Source organism: Castanea sativa, chromosome 6 (genome assembly GCF_040712315.1).
Source record: "Castanea sativa cultivar Marrone di Chiusa Pesio chromosome 6, ASM4071231v1".
NCBI lineage: Eukaryota > Viridiplantae > Streptophyta > Magnoliopsida > Fagales > Fagaceae > Castanea > Castanea sativa.
The window spans coordinates 9,558,364-9,581,134 of NC_134018.1; the positions used below are offsets into that span (position 1 = coordinate 9,558,364).

A 22,771-nucleotide genomic window follows, 5' to 3' on the forward strand; every position below is an offset into this window, starting at 1 on the left:
ATTAAAATTAATTAAATAATATTGTGATTGGTTGATAATTAGTGTTTAAAATATGATTGCTTGCATGGGATTAAAAGAGGTAATTGGATAACAATAAAATTATAGATAATCTGAACTTTATCGAGATTTATTTTAGAGTATTTTATCTACAAGATAATTATTGCTGAAAAGACCGAAACTATCTAGAAAAGAGTTTAAAAAATTGGAATCCGGATTGGAAACACGTCTAAGTGCATGGCCCGACGCAGGAAAACCCTAAAAAGGGAGTCCAAAAGGCACCTAAATACGAAAGTGCGATCAGCACTCAAGAGTGCCATTTGGCACTCTTTTGGGTTTTGGCCCAACTTCTTTCGGGTGACGATAAAGCACATCCTTTTTGACCTTTTTGCAGAAGGATGCATTCAGATTCGCATTTTAAGCGTTGCTGCTTGTTTTTTAAGCATCCCAGCCTCTATAAATAGAGATTGGGTCTCAAAATTCAACACACTTTTTACGCTCTAAGAGGGGATACGTTTTTACACTCTTGGAGTACTCATATTTCTGACTCTCCTTTTTGATATTCTTTCTCTTAAAGTTGGAGTTTTTAGGTTTCAAAGATAATTGCATAAATTTCTTTGAACTCTAAAACATCCTCTCAAGAAGAAGAAGAGTGCTCTATGCAAGAGGTTGTTTCTATTGCCCTTTCTTCTTATATTTATTTTTTATAATGCATAAATAAATATGTGTTTAGTTTTGCCATGTTTTCTTTGTTAGATTATGTTTATGATGTTTTTATTGTTGAGATCTATTTTTTATTTTAAAAAATCTCTTGTTATCAAATCTTTTCTCAAATAAGAATGGATCTACATCTTCATTAGATGTAGATTTGAATTTTTCTCAAAACAAAAATGGATCTACATCTTCATTAGATGTGGATCTGAAGTTTTCTTTAATCAACATGGATCTATGCTTTCTTTGAATGTAGATCTGATTTTTTTTTCTTAACATAATGAATTTTGAAATAAAAAAGAGTCATGACTAGTCTTGTTTGTTTGATGTATGTTGCATAGATTGATGTTATGAATATAATCATCTTCTAAAAATATATATATTTTTTATTTAACATAAAAAACAGATCTGATTTTTTTAATCATATACAAATCTAATTTTTCTTATTACACAAAAACAGATATGGTTTTTTACCAAACCCAAAACCAAATTTTCTCGTTCCCAAAAGGCATATCTAATATTTTTTAACTAAAAGATTTTGTTTTACTTTATCCCAAAAACAGATTTGATTTTTTTTTTCTTTCACCAAAAGCTAATTTTATTTTTTACACAAGCATAAACGGATTTTATTTTTTTTTTCTTTAAAACCAAAAATCAACTTTTCATCACAACACAGATCCGAATTTTTATCAAAAGAAGAGGGTGTATTCATAAATAGACTTGTGTAATTATGTTTTTCATGTGTACATAACATATCATTCATGTCATGCATAAAAATGGTACATTGGTTACAAGAGTCTAGAAGACCAGACTTTGTCTAGGCAGAATGGGTGCCTAACACCTTCCCATTTCGTAACCTAGTCTCCGAATCTAGTTTTTTTGGATATGTAGATCTATGCCTTGTCTTTATTTTTGTTTTGGGTAGACTGTAACCGGGACAAAAGACCATGTAATTATTTGGTAGTTTGTAACTAGGACCCAAAGCCATGTAATTTTCAATTTATCAAACATGTATTCTTTTTTATTCAATCAATGATAAAAGAACAATTCAGTCATGTATTTTATATTTAGTTTTTCTTATTTTTTGTGTAAAAACAATAAGTGGCGACTCCACACCACTTACTCAAAAAGAGAGATGCCCTAAAAAGCACTTCAAAATTCTCTTCTTTTTTTTAGAGACACTTTCGAGGTCTCTCACAATTATAAATAAAGTTTGTTAAAACAAACAAACATCAATATCATGCATAGTAGAAAAGTAAATAAGACAAGATATGATAACTTAGGAAAACCAATGAAACAAACTAGTTTCACAGTAAAAAACTTGAGGGGAAACCTTCCCAAAAAGAAATCCACTATAATAAAGAGAAGTTTCAGATTTAGTACAAAACCTTTGTCCCTAGAATCTACAATCCCAATTGATGAACTTACAGCAGAACTTTCTACCGCTTTAGAACCTTTGAACTCTCTAGTATATGAACGCTACTCTTTTGCACGGATTCCAGTACGTGACTAACTCTAGCAACTTGAAGATGTTGTTGGCTGTAAAGTTCTTCACTTCATCAACAATGAAGATCAAGAAGTACTTGGTTACAAAACCTTAAGGCGCAAAAGACGCAGTAACTCCTTGCAGAGAGAATAAAATACTAGGTCACTTTCTGCATGTGTTCTCTATGTATAACGACCTTTAAAATAGGCCTTATATATGTTTAGGGTTGTGAGAAAAGAAATCCTACACATACATGTCAACATTAGCCAAATATCATATTTGGAAATTTTGGTTTCATAGATCTTGACAGATTCAGCTTCTGTCAAGCTTTTGTCGAGCTTCATTCTTAAGTCTCGATAGATACTGTTTCTGTCGAAATATCGATCGAGTTTTAATGAACAGCTCTTCTTTACTTGTTTCTTGGTCCAATCTTCATGACTTTAATACTTGGCTTGAACAACATATTTCTTGAAGTACTAAACCCATCTTAGATCTATTCAATTTCAAGTAAAGTGCATTTTGTCAAAGGATTAGTCAATTATAAAAAAATATGTTCTTAACATGAACTTCGTGAAGTATCCTTAGAAAGCACTTATTTGAACTCAATAAAGAGATTGAGAAATTGTAGGAGATAAGAGCGTCGAGGACTCCTACCTAACCTCAGAGGGCTGAGAATTAGTAATTAAGGGGGCATGACGCAATTTGAGGGAGGTAAAGTGTAACTTGGTACTGAACACGAAAGAGAAGAGGAAGGAAGGGTAAAGCAGCCATCCCCTCAGTATTAAATGTACTGCAACCACTTAGCTAACTGCATTAATGGGAAAATGATCGTGAATAGTACCCTTATAGCTCATACTTTGGTATAAAACTCACCAGTAAGGCTTGGATGTGACAAGTATCAAGGAAATGTAATCTTAACGCTCCAAATGTAGAGCCCAGATGCAATGTGGTTGACTATATAAAACCAAGAAGCAACTGGATCAAGGAGATTATTATTTTTGGGAAAAGAAAAAGAAAGATAAACCATAATTGTAATAGCATCCTCATATTGAACCAAACCTGAGGACAAATACTTCGCCATTTTTAAGGTTTTTCCTAATTCAAATACGTACTTTTTATTGGATCAATTTGTCTAATCTCCATTAATTACTAAAGCATGGGTATTTAGAAGGTGATCTTACATCCCACCTCTAAAATCTATCGTTTGGGTAGGAAGTAACATGTTAACCATTGTTAGCTACTACTTTTTGCCCGCCACATTAAGCATATAAACAAATTAAAATTCCTAATTAGCAAAAAAAAAAAAAATTCCTATTAATTGCTATGGCCAAATAAAAATACATTAGTTGCTTAGAATTCACTCCAAATTAACTTTGCTGATCTAAAGCATGAAATAATGAGTCTTACTTTGATGCATGTTCATGTTTAGACTTTGGAGGACTACTACATCACCTTGGGAATTTTTCACAAACATTGATTTATTTATTTATTTTTTTATAATTTGAGGTGACAATAAAGGTGGAGTTCAATATATATTACATATTTGTAATTGAAATTTGTAACATGGCCCACATCTGTAATTGTAGCAGTCGCCAACATTCTATTAATTATTAAACGACATAACCTTTATTTCACAGCCACCTTTAATTGTTCATTTAATGTGAAAGCCACATTTTGGTGTGAGGTGCTCTTGTAGAGTTAAGAGGAATCGAAGTTAGTCGAAGATGTCATGTCATTACTGTATCTATCACAATGGGAAAGAGACTTTGATAATACCTCTTGCACACTGGAGGAGGAGCCTAGGTGCTTCTTCTGCTCTTCAAACACGGGGTAACGTGTAATCTAATATTCTTCATATTCAATAATAAAAGAACGAGTGACCTGTCAACAAGCGGGGATAGCTCAGTTGGGAGAGCGTCAGACTGAAGATCTGAAGGTCGCGTGTTCGATCCACGCTCACCGCATTTTTGTTCTTCTTTTTTATCTTGTCTTGGGCTTTAGTTCTTTGTAATAAATGGGCCTATTTCTACAAGCTCAACTTGGGCCCGTCATTTTTTAATCTGCTACTATGGAAAAATAAAAGAACGACTGAGATTTGAGAATCAAAATTTTTCTCTTGACCCTATAATTTTATTTTTTATTCCCCTCCCCCCACTTTTTTATTTATTTATTTATTTTTAACAAGATAGAATTCTACTCTAACCTAATCTAAGTGTATATGTGTGTGAATCTCTCTCCTAGAGACTTGAACCCCGGCCCTTGCCCCCCACACCCCACAAGATAGAATTCTACTCTAGCCTAATCTAAGTGTATATGTGTGTGAATCTCTCTCCTAGAGACTTGAACCCCGGCCCTTGCCCCCCACACCCCACAAGTACTTATACTTGTGAAGTGACCATCGCATCAAGGGTGTGTGGTGGTCCCCCCTTTTAAAATAGGCAAGTTTTGAAGAGAAAAATTAATAAAGATAACGTAAGTAACTAGGAATATATTTTCTTCTATTTTTTTTCCTTCCTCTTTCATAGCCTCCAAGCTTACAAAATCTCAAGATGATCGCTTATGGCCTGTTTGGATGTTTAAAAAAGGAGGGGGAGTAGAGTAGAGGGAAGGGGAGTAATTCAATTACCTTGTTTGGGAGTTTTTTAAGGAAGGAGGGGGAGAGGTTTGGAGGGATTTGAAGGGGTTTCAACTACCTCCAACCCCCTCATTTTTAATTCCTCCAAATTGGAGAGATTTGGAGGGAGAGTAGAGCACATAAAATTATTGATAAAGTAAATTACCTAATTTACCCTCATTATATTTATAAAATTACAATGTTAAAAATAAGGGGAATGGCTAATTACTCCCTTCCTCCTTACTAATTATAAAAACATCCAAACAAGGTGGAGGGTAATCATTATCCTCTACTCTCCTCCCCATTACTCCCCTCCCCTCTACTTCCCTCTACTCTCCTCCCTCTCTAAACTCCCAAACAGGCCATTAGTAATAACTATTTTATCAACAAGTATTAAGACATTAGTCAATTATAATTTATATAATAAAAAAAGAGGAACTGAATGAGGGAAACATGAGCAAAATGAATATATTCAAATAATATTGATCATGTGTATTCTTCTAAAAAAAAAAAAAATTTATCATGTGTATTTAATTTTATATTCACATCATATTAATTTATAAGTTATAGGAGAATTAATGTAACCCACACTGGGTTATCCTAATTATTAATTATTATTTATATTTATAATTATTAAATAATATGAGTGATAAATAAAGAGAGCATCTTCTAATAATAAATAGTCATATATATAAATGGTGAAATTGGTAGCAACTAACAGTAAATCTTTAATCTTTGATACAAGGAGTATATAAAAAAACCAATGTTAAAAATTGACGGTCCCTAGCTTAGCCTTTGAAATGGTTTGTGTTGAATGTTTTTATCAAAGGGTTTTAGACATAAGTTAGAAGAATTCTCTTTAAATTTGAGTTTTCTTTCTAAAGCATTTGAACAATCAAGAATTCAAGACTGAAGGAATATCTTTAATTTCTTTAATTAATTTCAATGCATTACAATTTACAAATATATCAGACTCCTTTAAAAAAATATTGACTTCCTTTCACTAAGAAGAAGATGATACTCTTACATATACTTGTATATATGGCTAAGCTTAAATAGCAAGAAGGTCCCTCAAATTAATTTAATTCATTGGAAAAGAGTAATTTGATGCATCGTGATACATATTATCCACAATGATGTGAGCAGCAGCTTCTGTAGGATGGTATGCATCCCAGAAGACGTCGTCATTTCTATTGGGGCAACAGGCTGAAAATGGCTCACAAGGAAACACAGCACGAAGGTGGCCAAGCCCGCAACATGCAGTTTTGACCTCTATAAATCCTGTCATCAAAAATAACTTTAAAGGATAGATACATAACTTTCTATTAAAAAAAAAATATAGAAGCTATTTGTAGTATATTTTATACAATTTTTTTTTAATAAATAGAATATAATTTTAATTTATATATAACGTTGCTTGATGGGACTGACGAAATGGATCACGGACGAATTCAATACTGTAGACGACACCGCTCTCTTTGACGAACCCAAGCAGCTAGCCACGTCACTGACGAGGATACCAGAATCATTCAATGCCGCCAGCAATACCTCAGGCGGTTACAACACCAGTTAGGTAGACCGTTGGTGGCGTATTAAAGATCCATTACTCAGCTAGGAACGTTACTGAGCAAGGCATTAATACCACAACGGCTAGAATCCAGAAGAAGGTATATAAAGCCTTCACACCTCCAACACAAGGTACATGGACAGACACAGTCACAAGATATACTGAGCTATTTTTGGTTTTTATTGTTATAAACCTTCTTCCACACTAACTTTGGCATCAGAGGCGTTGTGGCAGACACCACACTGGTGACCATTTGAGTGAGTTCTTGCTTCCATCGTGACGCAGGAGTGTGATCGGCCCTATCTGGACGAACTCATAACGATTGACAAACTTTTGCTTCATCAGTTTGACGCCGTCTGTGGAAACGACATTCTCGTACTACGGTTCGAAAACGCAGTTCCTACCAACTTCGATATCCAGATGGAATCCAACCAGGATTCAGCGGCCTTGGCTCAGCAAGTTCAAGCTCTTGCGGCTACCGTCGAAGAACTCACCAGACAGAATCAGGAGATGAGACAAAGGCTTCAGCAGGAGGAGAACCGATCAAGAGCTGTCCAAAAAGATGAAGGGGATAGCCACGGGAGAAGTGACCGACGAAGGACCATTACTCCAGAGGAACAACATTCTGATCTCCTCTAGGAAATGAGAAAGGAGATGGACGAATTGAGAAATGCCATTAAGGAGAAGACGGATCGGAGCCTAGATAGAATGGTCAGGGCAACGGATTCTCCCTTTACCATGGCAGTCTTAGATCGACCAGTACCAGCAAAGTTTCGGTTGCCTCAACTTGAGCCTTTTGATGGGCTTAAGGATCCCCAAGATCAGCTTAATACCTTCAAGACGACACTGGGCCTTCAACAACCCCCTGATGAAATAATGTGTCGTTCCTTCCCTACTACGCTGAAGGGAGCTGGAAGTGAGTGGTTTACGAGACTGCCCACTTCATCCATTGACAGCTTCGAACAGTTAAGTAGCGCCTTTCTGCGCCATTTTGTCGGAGGGTAACGTCCTAAGAGACCAGCAGATCACCTACTCACTATTAAGCAAGGGGAGAGGGAGATCTTGCGGTCATATGTGAAACGCTTCACTCGAGAGACCCTAGAAGTGGACGACGCAGACGACAAGGTACGACTGACGACATTTAAAGTAGGGCTTAGGTCCAGAGAATTCGTCATCTCGCTGGCAAAGAATCCACCTCGGACGATGGCAGAGATGCTCCTGAAGGCCCAAAAGTACATGTATGCCGAGGACGCACTGGCAGCCATAGTGGACGAGGAAAGGCCGAGAAAGGAGGGAAAGAAGGAAGACGAATGTAGGGGCAAAAGAGGGAGCACCTAGGCCATCGAGGAAGTGACGTAGATAAATGAAAGGATGAAAAAGCTCCACGAACGGTAAAATTCACCCCTCTAATTATGCCTGTTGACAAAATTTTGACATAGATTCAGGATCAACGTTACCTTCAGTGGCCGAGACCTTTGCATTCGTCCCCTAATGTGCGTGACAAGAACAAATACTGCCGATTCCACAAGAATCATGGCCATTACACGGAGGATTGCCGAGACCTGAAAGGACAGATAGAGGAGTTGATACAGAAAGGAAAACTGCAGAAGTATGTGAAGAAGGGAGAGTCTAGCAGGTTCAGAGACGGCAACAAGAGCCAGCGTGAATCCTCGTCCAAGAATGAGATCCGTCCATCCCAACCACCACAGGATGTGATCGGGGAGATAAGTACGATCACAGGAGGGCCATTCACGGGGGGATCATACAAGTCCCTCAAGAAAACATGCCAGAGACAAGTAAATAGCGTCCATATGGAACCCCTATTCAAGTATAGACGGACAAACCAGGACATGTTTTTCAATGAAGAGGATGCTCGGAGAGTAAGGCAGCCACATAATGACCCCTTGGTTATAACGCTCACAATCGAAGGGTTCAACACCAAGAGGATCCTTGTGGACAACGACAACTCCGCAGACATCATGTACTTACCGGCCTTCCAACAGTTGAAACTAGATCCTAGGAGATTGCGCCCGTTTGACTCCCCCCTCGTCAGCTTCAACGGGGACAGGGTATACCCCAAGGGCATAGTGACGCTAAAAGTCACAGTAGGGACCTACCCGAAGCAGTTGACCCGTCAGTTGGACTTCTTGGTGGTGGATTACCCCTCCTTATATAATGTAATCATTGGGAGACCCACGCTTAACAGATGGAAGGCGGCCACGTCAACCTACTGCCTAAAGGTGCAATTCCCAACTGATGACGGTGTCCGTGAGGTGAAAGGGGATCAGGTCCTGGCTAGGGAATGCTACCAGGCTGTACTGGCTGCGAAGGAAAACCACACGTGGACAATCAAGAAGGAAAAAGAAGACAAAGTAGAAGCTTTGGAAGCAGTGGAACTTGTCGAGGGAGAGACTGCCAAAATGACGAGGATAGGAACAACCTTAAGCCCCGAGATGAGGACGAAACTCATTCAATTCCTCAAGGAAAACCTGGATGTCTTTGCATGGAGTCACGAGGATATGCCCGGCATATCACGCTAGGTCATCCAGCACAAGTTGAACGTGGATCCTGGGAGAAAGCCCATCCAACAAAGACGATAAGTCGTTGCCCCCGAACGAAGCCAAGCGATCACCGACGAAGTTAACAAGTTGTTGCAAGCAGGCTTCATTCGGGAGGTTTATTATCCAGAGTGGCTAGCCAACGTCGTGCTGGTGAAAAAAGCAAATGGGAAATGGAGAATGTGTGTGGATTTCATGGATCTAAACAAGGCTTGCCCAAAGGACAGTTTCCCCTTTCCTAGGATAGACCAGCTGGTAGATTCTACGGCCGGACATAAGCTACTGACGTTCATGGATGCCTTTTCAGGATATAACCAGATAAAGATGGCTGAGGAAGATCAAGAAAAAACCGCTTTCATCACGAGCCAAGGGCTCTACTGCTATAGGGTGATGCCCTTTGGACTGAAGAACGCAGGGGCAACATACCAAAGATTAGTAAACAAGATGTTTAGCAAGCAGATTGGCAGAAACATGGAGGTGTATGTGGATGATATGCTCGTCAAGAGAAAAAAGGAATTGACGCACCTGGACGATTTGGAAGAGACGTTTGACACCCTCAGAAAATATCAGATGAAGCTTAATCCTAGTAAGTGTGTTTTCGGGGTAGCCTCAGGAAAATTCTTGGGATTCATGGTGTCCCAGAGAGGGATAGAAGCAAATCCGGAGAAGGTACAAGCAATACTAAATATGACATCACCGAAGACCGTTAAAGAAGTCCAAAAGCTCACAGGAAGGATTGCTGTACTCAATAGGTTCATCTCCAAAGCAACGGACAAATGCTTAACCTTCTTCAAGACATTGAAGCAAGCTTTCACCTAGACTGACGAATGCGAAGCAGCGTTTCAAGAGCTCAAATGTTATCTGAGCAATCCGCCCCTCTTGAGTTCGTCGAAGGAAGGACAAAACCTTTATCTATACCTGGCGGCATCAGCCACGGCCGTCAGCGCAACCTTGATTCGAGAGGAGGATAAGAAGCAGCTTCCAATTTACTACATCAGTCAAGCCCTTCAGGGAGCAGAAGCCAAGTATCCCAGGATTGAGAAGATTGCATTCGCTTTAATAGTGGCTTCATGGAAGCTGCGACCATACTTCGAAGCACATCCCATCCTGGTAATGACGGACCAATCGATCAGGAAATCCATGAACAAACTTGAGGCAGCAGGGAATATGGTCCAGTGGGCAATTGAATTCAGCCAGTTCGACATCGAGTACCATCCCAGAATAGCCATCAAGGCGCAAGCTCTAGCAGATTTCATTGCCGAGTTCACCCTTCCAGAAGATGACGACTGTGGTGATGAGGTAGAACCGTGGACAATCCAGACTAATGGCTTAACAGCCCAAAAGATGGGGGGAGTAGGGGTCATCATAATCACTCCCAGCGGAGAAAAGCTCAGGTATGGAGTTCAACTTAAATTTCCAGCCACTAATAACGAAGCGGAGTACGAAGGAATATTGACAGGATTGAGACTTGGGAAGGCACTCGGAGCAAAAAATCTGCTTGTTCAGAGTGACTCAAAGTTAGTAATAGGACAGATCAAAGAGGAGTATGAAGAATAGGAGGAAAGAATGCAGAAATACCTCAAGATGGCGAAACATCTGGCCCGGGAGTTTGACAAATTGGAGTTTGTGCAGATCCTAAGAAGCCAGAATATGGAAGCAAACGAGATCGGGAAAATGGCCTCCTCAGAGGAAGAACCAACGAGCATGGAGCTAAGCATGGAGATGCAAAAACGCCCCAGCATCGAAGAAATCCCGACGTTTGCAATCCAGGGTATAAAAAGCTAGATGACACCGATCGTATCCTTTCTCCAAGACGGACACCTCCCACAGGATGCCAAGGAGGCCAGGAAGATCAAGCAGAGAGCGACCAGGTTCACGATCCTAAATGACAACCTATACAAAAGGGGCCATTCCCTACCTTACTTGAAGTGTGTCGATGAAGACGAAGCCAGATACATCCTGGAGGAAATCCACGAAGGTATTTGTGGAGATCACGCTGGCCCTAGGTCCCTGGTAAGCAAAGTCATTCGAACAGGTTATTTCTGGCCAACTGTACAAGCTGACGCGGTAGAACTCTTCAAGAATTGTGACAAGTGTCAGAGATTCAGGAATGTCCAACGACTTCCAGCAGAGAAATTGACAACAATATCATCCCCGTGACCATTCGCACAGTGGGGAATCGACATCGTCAGACCATTACCCTTAGGTAAAGGTCAGGTAAGATTCCTACTTGTTGCAATTGATTACTTTACAAAATGGGTTGAAGGAGAAGCGATGGCAACCATCACCAAGGCTCGAATCTGAAGCTTCGTGTGGAAAAATATAATCTGCAGGTTCGGGATCCCACGGACGATCATATCAGATAATGGGCGGCAGTTTGACAGCCAAGGCTTTAGGGACTTCTGCTCCGGCCTCGACATCAGGAACCAGTTCTCGTCCCCAGGGCATCCACAGGCGAACGGACAGACGGAAGTGACGAATTGAACATTGCTCCAGATAATTAAAGCCAAACTGGACGACGCGAAGGGTGCCTGGCCAGAAGAATTGCCCAATGTCTTATGGGCCTACAGAACCCCGGCGAGAACCCTGACGGGCGAAACCCCATTCAGGCTTACATATGGTACTGAAGCAGTAATCTCGGTCGAAGTAGAAGTAGCTAGCATCAGACGAGAAGCATTCCACGAAGGAAATAATGACAACCAATTGTGAGTCAACCTGGACTGCCTAGACGAAGTAAGAGACAAAGCTTCTAACAGGATGATGAAATACCAGCAGAAAATGACCGAATACTACAACAGGAGGGTGAGACTTAGACGATTCGACATAGGAGACCTCGTCCTGCGCAAGTTCACTACAGCGACTAGAGACTCTTCCCAAGGAAAACTCGGCTCCACATGGGAAGGACCATATCGAGTTATCCATTATTCCAGGCAAGGTAGCTATCACTTGGAGACCTTGGACGGGAAAAAGCTCCCTCGACCATGGAACATTGAGCACTTGAAGAAGTACCACCAAAGGATGTAACAAATTAATGTATCCGCTCTTGAAATTAATAAAAGCATTGTTCATCTAACATATTCGTACCAACAGGCCAAGTTGCAAGTATAAGTTACAAGAATAAAAAATGGCTAAGTAATAAGATTCCGCCTAGACGGATGTACATTACTGACAAGACCGAGAGATTACCTAAAAAAAGGCTTAAGTAATAAGATTCCGCCTAGACGGATGTACATTACTGACGAGACCAAGAGATTATCTCAAAAAAGCATAAGTAATAAGATTCCGCATAGATGGATGTACATTACTGACGAGGCAAAATCCCAAAAGCCTAAGTAATAAGATTCCGCCTAGACGGATGTACGTTATTGACGAGGCAAAATCCCAAAAATCTAAGTAATAAAACTCCGCCTAGGCGGATGTACATTACTGACGAATCTAGGAGATTAACAAGATCATTGAAAGGGGGCAAGTCAAAAAAAAAAAAAAAATGAAGAAAACCCCCGGAAAAGCGCGAACAGGTGCCACATTTCACATACAACCACATGAAGGCAAGTAAGTATGCAGTTATAAAAACCAAAACAGGAAGTAATTACTTTTCATCCAAAAGTCCTGAAACATCGGACCCAAAACTAGTGTTCTCAAGATAAAGATAAAATTGTTCTGAAATTTAAGCCCAAAATACAAAGGGCACCCAAAAAAAAAAAAAAAAAAGAGAAAGAAGGAATTATCATAAGTTTCAGGTGTCAGCACCAACGTCGTCAGTAGCAGGGGCATCCGTAGGAACACCGGTCTCAGGGGCCAACTGCTGGGCAGCCTTGTCAGCAGCCATCTCCTTGTCTACCTCCTCCATATCCAGCGTCTCCAGATTTACTCTAGAGGGGTGCTTAATCAAGTATCTCCTCAACAGCTTGAACCCCTTGAAGTACCAACTGAATAGCACGGAGTTGTACTCTTCAATTTGCTGGAAGCCTTTTATGGCCCTAGCAGCGACACCTTTCACCCTCTCCCTAGCAGCAACAAGTTGCTCGTCCTTCTCCAAAACCAATTGCCGTTCAGTTCTGAGGTCGTCATTAAGTTTCTTGGCCTCTTCCTTGGCAAGGTTGGCCTCACCCATAAAAGTTATCAGCTCTTTCTTTAGCTTTGAGTAGTCCACCTCCAAGGTCGTTATTCGTGATAGCCCAGACTCGACCTTGGCCTCCTAAGCAAGATACTCGAAGGAAAGATGAATGCCCTCCCCCAACACCTGAAGAACGCGCAAGAAGATTGAACCTCAGAATAATGTAAAAAAAAAAAAAGAAAAAAGAAACGAACATAAATAAAACTGGCACCAGAACGTTACCTGGACGAGCTTGTGGAGATGATGACCCACCAGCTCCTTTGTGGACGAGCCCGAAAAGGTCCTCAAGTCTTCTGTAGTCACAACTTCATGAGCCCTGTCCATTGCCAGTTTCTCATCGTCCCAGATCGTGGAATGAGTGAGAATCAGCTTTCTCCTTCCCCTTATCAGAGGTGCGCTGCCTTTTTGAGGCAGGGGTAGGGATCTCTTCAATCGAGGCGGCAGGGGAAGCGGACCTCGTCATATCTGTCCTAGAGACGAGGTGAGTAACTGAAGCGGCTGAAGTAACGGGAGGGCCCTTCCCTGTGACGTGCACCACCTTCTTCCCGAGATGGGACAATTGTTCGTCCTTCTTGGCCCTCATCTTATCATACATACTTTTGTTGAACTTGGTCGTCATTTCTGCAAGAGGGAAACAATTGTAAAATACATATACATATATATAGATATAGATATATGCGAGAAAACCCGATGCAGATGAAACATCCACTTACTCTTTTTTCCCTCGATCCTGAGATTACGCAAGACAAAAGCAGAAGGCTCTGGGCCAAGGCAGTAGAATGCAAGAGTCCTTGGGTCCACCAGATCGTCCCAATCCTCGATTGTCTTCGCGTATTCGATCGCCTTTTCCACTTGCTTCTTATACCTGCTCTTGAGCTTAGGGCGCTTCTTGACTGCACAAAACAATGGACGGAGGAGTTAAAGACCAAAATAGCAAACACCACAAAACTCAAACGATGAGAAGAAATAATGACGCACCTAAGGTCGGGGTCCCCCACTGAGAAGATAACCTCGGGAGTTCACTCCAAACCCCTCCGGAGGAAGTTTCAAAATTGTCCCCAGACACAAAGAAAAATCAGGACTTCCAATACCTGAAAGACGAAGGTAAACTCCGGACGATCCTGGTCCTCCTTTCCCAAGGAACTAGCTCATAATACCCATATTCCTTGGACTCCTTCAAATGGTACAAAAAGGTGAGCTCTTACACTTTAAGCTCTCCACCGTCTGTAGCGGCCAGCCATATCTCCATACAGCTGACCATTATCCTCCAGGAGTTGGGCATGAGTTGCCCTGGAGCAATACCGTAGCGGTCTAACAGCTCCATAAAAAAGGGGTGGACCAGGAACCTCAGCCCACAGACGAAGGAAGATTCATAGAAACAGACCTCTCCAGGAAAGGAATGACATGCCCGATCTTCCTCATTGGGCAAACGGATCCTAACCCGCTCCGGGAATTGAAACCTATCCCTAAACCTACCTAACATCTTAGAATCCAACCTACATACCTCTCTGAGGGCGTGGAAAGCCCTAACCTCTCGAAAGGTAGAAACGGCTGTATCTCCCTCCATCGGGTCGTCGCTAGACGACAACCCAGTCTCGAGCTCACTAGTCCTCACCTCGGACATCCTTACCCGCTCCCTCACCAAATTCTCGAACCAGTCGATACACTGACGAAGCAAGGGCAACAGATCGGCCACAACGACGCCCAGATCGTTACCCTCAAAAACAAAATCCTCAAGATTTGGAAAAACACCTAGAAACCCTCCTAAACGCGCAAAAAGGAAAGAAATTGAGGGGAAAATAGTCCAAACCTCAGAACTACCAATCATAGAAAAACCAAAGAAGCTAGACCAAAAAAAAAAGAAAAGAAAAGGGAAGATATCAGAAATTCACCGCGATATGGGATTGCAAAAAAAAAAAAGAAAAAAGGAAGAATCAAAAGGGGAAAAGAGGGACATACCTTGAATGGAGAAAGTAGGAAACCCCGCCTCACATCGGCTTACAGAAAAATCAGAGAGATAGAGATGCGCACTGGCTTGCAGAAAAATCAGAGAGATAGAGATGCTCAGAGCACAAACAGGGAATTTGAAAAGATGAAAAGAAAAGAGGAGAAAAGATGAAGTTTTTAAAACAAAGCCCAGAAAAACAGAAAATCGGTTAGAAACCTAAGGGTCACACAATGGGAACAGTAACTGCACCCACCATAAAGCGCCACGTGGCCACAACCAGTATGGCGCCGCCACTACGCCTTTAATACGGCACGAAATCTCAAGAGTCGCCTGCAGTCTAATAAACCTTTCGCATTCTATGGTCGACATAACATGTTACGACGACCACAAAATCCGGGGGCATCTGATGGGACTGACGAAATGGATCACGGACGAATTCAATACTGCAAACGACACCATTCTCTTTGACGAACCCAAGCAGCTAGCCACGTCACTGACGAGGATACCAGAATCATTCAATGCCGCCAGCAAATACCTCAGGCGGTTACAACACCAGCTAGGTAGACCCTTGGGGGCGTATTAAAGATCCATTACTCAGCTGGGAACATTACTGAGCAAGGCATTAATACCACAACGGCTAGAATCCAAAAGAAGGTATATACAGCCTTCACACCTCCAACACAAGGTACATGGACAGACACAGTCACAAGATATACTGAGCTATTTTTGGTTTTTATTGTTATAAACCTTCTTCCATACTAACTTTGGCATCGGAGGCGTTGTGGCAGACACCACACCGGTGACCATTTGAGTGAGCTCTTGCTTCCGTCGTGACGCAGGAGTGTGACTGGCCCTATCTAGACAAACTCATAACGACTGACGAACTTTTGCTTCATCATTGCTCCAAGATGATTTATCATTAGGCTAAAATACAAAATTATTTTTTATATAAAGAAAATTTAAAATCCCAGATCTTTTATTCGACAATAATAGGCATTTATTAGTTGAACTACGTAAAATCTATATTGGTTATAAAAAAAAAGGCATATCCCACATTTCATTATATTTTCTAAAAAATATTGATAATAGAAATGTAACATTTGTGATTTGATAATAAGAGTGAAAAGGAGACATGTACACAAAATATGTGTACAAGTTGTGCCTACTCAACCAAAAGCAGAATTTAGCTTTCTTTTTCTTTTTTTGGCTTGTCGAATCAAAGCAATCAACATTAACCTTTTTTTTTTTTTTTTTTTTGAGATAAAAGATAGAACATTAACCTTTTTAAAGTGCCTATAAAGATTTAACTAAGCACAATAATTTGCAAAAAAATTTAATTTAGCAGAGTGATAGGGCTTTTAAGGGTGATTTCATAAATTTTTTCCTTTTGAGAAGGAAATTAAGCAATAAGTTTTTTTTTTTTTGAAGACAATTAAGCAATAAGTTTGTACCATATGAAGCTGGTTTATCAATTAAATTGGTTAGGATGCTGTAAGTATCAAAGTAGGAGTAGTTGGTGTCGTTGAACTCAGATTGGAATGTCTGCAACATCAATTTAAGGCCTTCAATGTACTTCGCACGCCAGTAATTTATTTCAGCATCGCATTCATCTGTGTATATATATCTTTTCTTATTGAGGGGCAGCATCCAATTGGCCCAACGCCAACAATCGCAAATTTACGTGCACCAAAACCGAATATACGCTGTCAATAAATTATGTGAAAATTATAATGATGAGTCTTTGCACCCATAATTTAATCTTGGAAGATGACTAGAATGATCATTGATATACCCAAAATTTAGAGTTGCATTACATATATTAATTTATTCATTGTATATCATAAAAATGATCTTGAGGTTCTAGTAGTTGCGATGGTATGTCTAATTTCTAAATCGGACCGTCGGATTAGAAGATATCATATGATCAAGTTTGCACAGTCTACATGCATTATGTTTGAGTAGAACCGACCACGCATGATTAATTTAAATTAATTCTGATTGGCTAGATAATTAAAATTAATTAAATAATTTGTGATTGGTTGTTAGTCAGTGTTAAAAATAGACTTGCATGCATAGGAATAAAATGGATAATCAGATAACAAAGAAATTGTGGATAATCAAGACTCTTTGGAATATTTATCTATAAGATAATTATCACTTTAAAGACCTGAATATCTAGAAAAGGAGATTAATTTTTAGAATATGGATTAAAAACGCGTCTAAGTGTGATTCCCCGGCTCAAAAATCCTTAAAAAATGAGTCCAAATTGGACCAAAATTCAAACGCGAGCTCGGCACCCAAAAGAGCCATTCGGCACTCTTGGAGTGCCAATTGGCACAAATCCATGGTTCGGCCCGAGGACTTCTGGATTGAGATAAACCTTACTCTTTTCAATTTTTTAAAGATAAGGACACGTCTCAATTCGTATCTGATCATTCAGCTAATTTTTCGAAGCATTTCAACCTTTATAAATAGGGGATGCCTCTCAAAATTCAGCACACTTTCTGACCCCTTCTTTCTGGTCCTTCTCTTCTGACTTTTCAATTCCCCTTACGTTAAAGACGTTCTGGAGATTTTTGCTTTAGAAACTTATTTTTTGTGAGTAAAGTATTTTAGACTTCAAAGAGTTGGACGAACTTCTTTGAATTCTTAAATATTCTTTCATTAGAAGAGCACGCTCATGCAAGAGGTATTCTATTGTTTTTCTTCTTTCTTTTCTTTCTCCATTAAATTTTGTTATTGTTTGATGCATGATTGTGTTTGACATAATTTATTATGTTTTGTTCCTAATATAATTATTATGCTTTGCTAGAATTTTCTTTAACATGTTCTCATATGATTATTTATTTTGATTTTTTTAAGTTTCAAAAAATGCTAATGACTAATAACGATTTTTTTTTTCTCAAAATTGATCTGTATTTTCAGATCTGATTTTTTTAAAGACTCAAAACTGGTCTCTATTTTTCAGATTTGATTTTTTTAAAGACTCAAAACTGATTTGTATCATTCAGATCTGATTTTTTTCGAACATAAAACTAATCTATATTTTCATTAAATACAAATCTATTTTTTTTTTCAAAATGAAAAAACTGATATGTATTTTCATTAAATACAGATATGATTTAAAAAAAAAATTCAAAACTGATCTGTATTTTCATTAAATACAAATCTGTTTTTTTTTTTTTTAGAAAAATTTTTCTTTGTTACAAAATTGCAGATTTTGAAATTTAAAAGAAATGATTGAAAATTAGGTTGAAGTTTTTATTTATTTATTTTATTAATGTGATGCATGCATAATAAATTTATCTCATGAATGTGGATTCTCTTTCAAAAAGTTTTTTTAAATATTTATTTCTAAAAACAGATCTGATTTTTCTTTTACAAACCTAAAATTATTTTTTATTACTTTTCAGAACAGATCTGATTCTTTCAACAAAATATCATTTTTTTTACTTTACACAAAGACAAATCTGATTCTTTTTAATAAAAATATCATCTTTTTTTTTTAAAAAAATTTAAAAACAAATCTGATTTTTTTTAACAAACCAAGTCTTAGTTTTTTTTATTTTTTTATTTTTTTTTATTTTTTAAAAGAGGACATGTTCATAAGGCAAATTTATTTATATTAATTTTTGTCAAGCGTTTGTCATGTGTGTTCAACATATCATTCAACATCATGCAAAAAGGGTATATTGTTCATTAGAATTTAGAAGACCAAACTATGTCTAGGCGGAATGGGTGCCTAACACCTTCCCATTCTGTAACCTAGCCCCCGAGCTTAGGATTTTTGGATGGGTAAATTAGTGTTTTTGGCTTTTTAATTTTGGTAGATTGTAACTAAGACCAAAGTTTTGTATTCTTTTGCATAGATTGTAATTAGGATCCAAAGCCTTGTAAGGTTTAATTTACCAAAATTGTTCCTTTTTTTTTATTCAATCAATGACATTCATGTGGCGTTTGGTACGAGGAATCCACATTACTCCTGGCATCTAGATTCCCAGGAATGTAGCTATTCCTATGTTTGGTTTCATTGAGAGATTCTCAGGAATGTGAGATGATAATGTTTGGTGTATTCTCAAGAATCTTAAATGAATTATTTGTTTTTCCCATTTTGTCCTTAGATTTGAATGTGAAGTACCAAGCCCATTAAAAAAAAATCTTCCTTTAAATAAATAATGAAAAAATATATATAAACTATTAATTAGTCCTTTAAAAAAATATCTTACTATAAATATATAGATAAAAAACATTATATAAACTATCAATTAGCAACACATTCATTAAAACTGTGATCTAACATTTCAAAATGACAAGAATAATACAAAAATAACTATTAGCAGAGTTATTTATCCTGTTTATGTTGTTTTGGCGGGAAAAGATAAAGACAAGAGAGAAGATATTGATAATTTGTTTTATAGTTTATCTTAATTGCTTAAATGATAAGGAAAAAGGGTTAAAATTGTCAATTTATAAAAAATACAATTTCTTTTAAGTTTGAGAATCTGGATTCCCACCTGTTTTAAAGGGAATCCACATTCCTACTGAGAGGGGTTTAAAGATTCCCTTGGCATCTGATTCCCTAGCGTAATTTGCAACCAAACATGAGAATCTTTAAACATTCCTGGGAATCCTAAAATATTACCCCATACCAAACGCCACCTCAAAGTATTCTGAAAAATGTATTTTGTATTTAGTTTTTTTTTTTTTTTGTATAAAAAAATAAGTGGCGACTCCACACCACTACTCCAAAAGAGAGGCGCTCTTACAAGCACCCAAATCTCTTTTTGGGAGTACCCCTTCCTTTTTCAAAAAGAAGTGTGGCCTCTCACAGTGAGCAAATAACCAAAATTTTCTTTCCTAGTACACACTTTAATTGCTATGTTGGCAAAAAAAAAAAAAATCTTACATGCCCATAAGAAACTCTAATTTTACTTTTATTTAATTGAGTCTTCTATATTTCAAATTTATTCAATTTAGGCATTTTTTCTAATTCTATTAAAAAATTTCAATTAAGTATACAATTAACTAATGAAAAATATTCCCATAAAAAAAACTAATTAAAAATAATTTTGAAATTTTTTTTAATGGAAATTTTTTTAACAAAATAGGACAAACAGCTTGAATTGAATAAATTTAAAATTTAAAAAACTAAATTTTTGAATGAAAGTAAAATTAGGGAACTGAAATAAATTTTAGTCAAACTTAAACAGTGTAATTTGCATTTTAACTTAAATTTTATTTTAGTTTTTGTAACCAAGTAATGATATCATTTTCAAGTAAAAGTTACTTTATAATGTGGAACTAATTGGTATTAATTTTCTGGTTACAATTAATGGGAGCAGTCATTTGTTAATGTGTCATTTTAGGAAAGTTTTAATACCATTTCCATAGAAAATATTTAAAAATTTTCGAAAAAGTTAATTAATTTTTTTTTCCTATAAAATGATTCTAAAATAGTTCATAAATCAATACTTTTAGGACATCTGTTAATTTTTTCTTAAGTTTTATAAGTTAACAAATGCTTTTAGGGCATTTGTTAATTGACAATTTTTTTAAAATTTAATACCACTTTCATAAGAAATATAAAAATTAATCAATTTATTTATTTTTATTATAAAAGTTTTTAAAAATAATTCCAAATTCAATCCTCTTAGCATTTGTTAATTTTTACCTTGTAAAAGAATACTTTGTTACCTTTAATTGTACATTTAATGCTAGAGCCATTGAATCCACATGTTCTCTTGGAGTGCTCTTCCCGCAGAGTCTGGAGGAACGAAAGTAAGCGAAGATGTCATTACTCCCGATCACAATGGGAAAGAGAGATTTTGATAAAAACTGCTGCAGATTCGTGGAATTTAGATGCTGTTGCAGCTCTCCGTTCACATCAGAAAAGTAGTCGGTCAAAGATAATGACTGATCCTACATACAAATATCAAAACAAAAAGGTGATCAACATCCAGCGGGGATAGCTCAGTTGGGAGAGCGTCAGACTGAAGATCTGAAGGTCGCGTGTTCGATCCACGCTCACCGCATTTTTTTATTCTTCTTTTTTATTTTTTTTTATCTTGGGCTTTTGTTCTTAGCTTTATAAATGGGCCTACAAGCTCAACTTGGGCCCACCAATATCTTGTATTTTTCTTTAAAATTCTCGGTTATATGCAATTATGGGAATGAGAATTTATTAATCTTTATTTTTTAAGGAATAGTGTACAAGAAAAAGGGAAAAATAGTACTATTTTTTGTTTCACTTACCTGTTTATCTGTGTCATCAAAGATTCCGGTACCTCCAGATGCAAAGCTAACACCATTAAGAAAATTTTCATTACTCTTGTTGGATATCATAGATAAATATGGTGGTGAGGTTGGCAAGCCCACTTTCTCAGCTGCCCAAAAATTTTATTCATTTCAAATTGATATTTTGAAAACCAAACAATATTATTAGTCAACACGTCCACCTCTATTTTTAATGAAAATGATAATCCCATATCATAAAAGAAGGCCCTCTATTCTTGGAAAAGGTTTTATCATATTTCTTAGAAATGTGATCAACTGAAATCTTAATGGTATAACATACAAATTGAGATCCGGTGCAATTACTCATTTTTTCTCTCACAAAATTTTTTACCATACCCACTATCTAACTATTTTTTACTTTATTTTACTTAATGATGAAGATTAAAAGCTGTATTTTCCAACTCTCAATCTCAGTCATCAAATGGTATTGTGTCAATTGCAATACCCTTGATATTGCACTTGATCTCAATCCATAACATACAAATAGGAGACAAAATAAGAAACAAGAATTGAATTTGAAACAGCCATACAATAAACAAGAAAAAAAAAGGTGAATTATCAATATGAATTTAAGTTTTGAAGTGGAAGTTTTAACAAACATTAAAGGTGAATTATCTACTATCTACTTTTGTAATTTGATAAAATTACCTAGAAAATCTGCAGCATTCTTGCCATTACTAAACCTCCCGGTGGAAACTTTGTTAGAAAAATTTATGCCGCAGTGGGGAAAGTCTGCCTTGTTCAAGGAGAACTTTAGGTGATTGTTGTTGCCAACATCCACTAAGGAGTCTCCAAATATGAACATCGCGGGGACCTTTTGAGCTTGTGAATAAGTGAACATGAAGATGAAGATAGAGAGGAGGATTAATATCACTAGGATATTATTGCGAGCCATTCTAAGAGTGAGAAAGAGAACTCTCAGTCAAAACAAATACAAGGATGGCAATCTTTCTACCTTTTGGTAGAAGGATAGGATTATATATTAAAAATGTCCAATATATACAAATTACACTAGTCTAATAGTAGATTAATAAAAAAAAAGAAAAAAGAAAGAGTAGAGAAGTTTTAAACTTTTCACAAGTACACAAAATACAAAGATGATGGACAAGTTCAGTGCAAACTAAAGGATTAGTTAGAGCATTCACATCCCAAAATTCTATCCCATCCTATTTTATTATCATAAAAAATTAATTTATCAATTATACCATACCATTTTACAATACTTTCAGCATCCCAACTTTTATTTTACAATAGAACACATTAAAATAATATTCTTACACAATAAAATAATATATCCCAAAACCCAAATAAAAACAAAAACCTAAAACCTGGTGAGAGAGAAAGAGAGAGGAATTGATAAAGTAAGTGAATAAAATATTAGTTTCTTTATTATTATTTTAAGAATTGAGCTACAGTGCAATTCTAAAGGTAGAATTGCACTATTGCAATTTTTTTTTTTTGCAGTAGTTGGTTTTTGCA

General features: G+C 37.4%; 2 non-coding genes and 1 pseudogene across 2 annotated transcripts; 2 read left to right on the forward strand and 1 right to left on the reverse strand.

The window, feature by feature from the left end:
- Positions 1-4,085: 4,085 nt before the first annotated feature.
- On the forward strand, positions 4,086-4,158 carry TRNAF-GAA (transfer RNA phenylalanine (anticodon GAA)). Its single transcript has one exon. It is a non-coding gene; the product is annotated as a tRNA-Phe (tRNA).
- A 1,701-nt stretch (positions 4,159-5,859) lies between these two features.
- LOC142638302 (GDSL esterase/lipase At5g55050-like) lies at positions 5,860-22,187 on the reverse strand (annotated as a pseudogene).
- On the forward strand, positions 20,958-21,030 carry TRNAF-GAA (transfer RNA phenylalanine (anticodon GAA)). Its single transcript has one exon. It is a non-coding gene; the product is annotated as a tRNA-Phe (tRNA).
- Positions 22,188-22,771: the final 584 nt, after the last annotated feature.